This window comes from Bombyx mori, chromosome 5, assembly GCF_030269925.1.
Source record: "Bombyx mori chromosome 5, ASM3026992v2".
Taxonomy (NCBI): domain Eukaryota; kingdom Metazoa; phylum Arthropoda; class Insecta; order Lepidoptera; family Bombycidae; genus Bombyx; species Bombyx mori.
Genome location: NC_085111.1, coordinates 6,812,641 through 6,815,481, shown reverse-complemented (window position 1 = coordinate 6,815,481; position 2,841 = coordinate 6,812,641). Strand labels below are relative to the sequence as shown.

The 2,841-nt window shown below is 32.1% G+C and overlaps 1 long non-coding RNA gene across 1 annotated transcript; it reads left to right on the top strand.

Annotated features, from left to right (window-relative positions):
• The first annotated feature begins 438 nt into the window (after window positions 1–438).
• LOC134198980 (uncharacterized) lies at window positions 439–1,711 on the top strand. The gene is made up of 2 exons (XR_009973290.1): window positions 439–693; window positions 815–1,711. It is a non-coding gene; the product is annotated as an uncharacterized LOC134198980 (long non-coding RNA).
• The last annotated feature ends 1,130 nt before the right edge of the window (window positions 1,712–2,841 follow it).

The following is a 2,841-nucleotide window of genomic DNA, read 5'->3' as shown; positions in this document are numbered from 1 at the left end:
TACTGGCAGTCAGATGTGTATTGAGAACCGCAAGGGTTCACCCCAGCCTATTTCATTCGTGAAGCAGTAAAATCTGAGTTTTATGGATGCGAAAACTGCCATATAATAAGAATAATAACAAAATATAAACTGTACGACACCCGTAACATGTTTTCTACAAAAATATTTCATTATTTAATAAGATCTGGAGTTTATTACTTAGATTTGTTTTGAAGGAAGTTTTATTTTCATTGGCAAAAGGGGACTAAATCTCAGGTGCGAATTGCAATCGTGCAACCAAGACTCTGATTATTGTCGAGACAATATAATATAGAGGTTACATCATCATAATAATTTATGACATAAATCTTAAAAGAGGTTATAATAATATGTGACATAAATGGTATTTTGAATGTGGAAACTGAAACTGGAAATTAGAAGAAGAAACATTAGAATTATTGAAACATTTTTGAATATTGAAATATAAAAAAAACATAAAAACTGGTGAAGCAATAACTTTAAATGTTGTTTCTCTTTATAGAGCAACTCGGTTTGTGCTATAGTTTTACTGGGCTAAACTTTATTTTAATGTGAATAAAATAATATATATTTTTATTGCAATTAATGTCACCTGTGTCATAGTGATTCGTCGAACTCATGTTTCACGCGGCAATTGCGTTGACGTGTCTCGGAGCCAACTCAACAAGCTTTGAGGTTGTATAAATCACAAAAAAAACAATCCATAATCACCCACTTGATTCCCATGATTTGAAGTGTGGTTAACCGACAAATTTAAAATCGATCCTTTATTAAATAAAGCTCACGTTTGTTATAGGTCGACAAAACAGGGACGTCCCACAGGAAATAAGAAGACGTGTCTGATGGTGTGGTCTTAAGCAGCTTCGCGTAACACCTTTTATTATTATCGTATTATATTGTCTCGGAAATATTATCCCTTCGAGTCTCTCCGAGGTTGTATCGTGACGAATTATGTTGATGAAATTCTGGTGCAGCTTTTCTCCCCGATATTGGTTGTGCTGTGAAAATGTGCTAAGAAAAATAGAGAGAATTCTGTTTCAATTGAGTCTTGAGCGGTAAATAGCATCTCATATATTCCCTATGCATTTCTGACACCCGTGTGTGATGGTATAATTAATTTATACAACTAACTGCATATCATTAATTAATTATAGCCGCTTCCATGGTATGGGCCGTAAACTCTGTCTGTCTCCGATGACGGTGTAATAAACGTAAACATTATCACAAATTTCAAATATGGCATATACCTAAACCTTTTCAAGCACCAGTTATATACCTCTTCACAGAAAACAAATTGACGTCTACAGGCCGGCTTGATTTTATTTGAGGTATTTCACACGAAACTCTTAAGCCACAGTGATCGAATAGATGTGATGAATGTCATTATGGCTGCACATGGTTGTTTAATTCCCAATATATATAAAATCTATAAACCTCCAATTAATATTATACACTTATTGCTATAATTTCAAGTAAGACTTCAATATGTAGTAGCTCTGTAAAAACTCAGGTTTTTTTTTAATTACATTTATTAAAGTAATTTAATAAGTTAGATTACAGATTAGTAAATCTACTCCGGACATTAATCTGTAAAAACAAGGAAACTATATTTAAACTATATTTTTATTTTCAATTAGCTCACAATACTGAATATAAATTAATTTCATAAGTTCATATTATTTTATATCTGTTACTGCTGTTTTATTCTCATTTTAATTAGTTTAAATTGATTTTTCAAGAGCGCAAGCGCGGTATAATTCACATTACACACTTTTTACTGATGGTAGGACGTCTTGTGAGTACGCACGGGTTGGTACCATCACCCTGCCTATTTGTGCCGTGAAGCAGTGATGCGTTTCGTTTTGAAGGGTGGGGCAGCCGTTGTAATTATACTGAGACCTTAGAACTCATATCTCAAGGTGGGTGGCGGCATTTACGTTGTACATGTCTATGGGCTCCGGTAACCACTTAACACCAGGTGGCCAGTGAGCTCGTTCACCCATCTAAGCAACGAAAAACTCACTTTCTTTACATGCATATGTAATTACATGATGTATATACAGCATATTTAAGTAAGTACTTGATTACAAAGTACTGTTCATTGGAAATGCTCTAATTACCCATATTTTATTTCATCCAGTGTGTCATCCTGTGTATGTATAACCAAAGTATCCTACAATGATTTCCCAGATTTATGATTCCATATAAGAGCTTGGCACAAGCAAGATAAAGAAAAATAATATATTAAAATCGAAATTGATTGATACAATGAAATCTCGTTGTTTTTTGTTACGACACTTTATTTTATATTTGTACAATAATTTGTTTAGAGTAGAGATGTTTAGTTTTGTATTTGTCATAAATTAAATGAAGTACTTAAGTAAAGAAGCAAGAAACTTGTATAAATTGAATGAAGTAGGAAAAGAAGCGGGAATTATTCCCTCGTATAAATGTTAAGACAGATTATATTTAAATTACAGAGTAGTTAGCTTAATATAGAGTATAGACGACACGCAGATACGGCAAAGGCGTTAACAGTAAGTAAATATATGTATAAGTATTTTATATATTTGCGACACATATTTCTAATGGTAATTCATTTTAGTATGTAACTAATACATATTATTAGTAAAATTATAAACAAATTGAAAATACCACTTAACTGGTACTAGTTTAATGCTTCCTGTTTACAGTTGACCCCTAAAATTGAATCTATTTTATTTTAAATCAGGATTCTCATTAATGAATATAACCATATAAATAAGAAGAACAAAAGAAAATACTGAACCCCTTTTTTTTGACTAAAACTAAAAATGTTACACT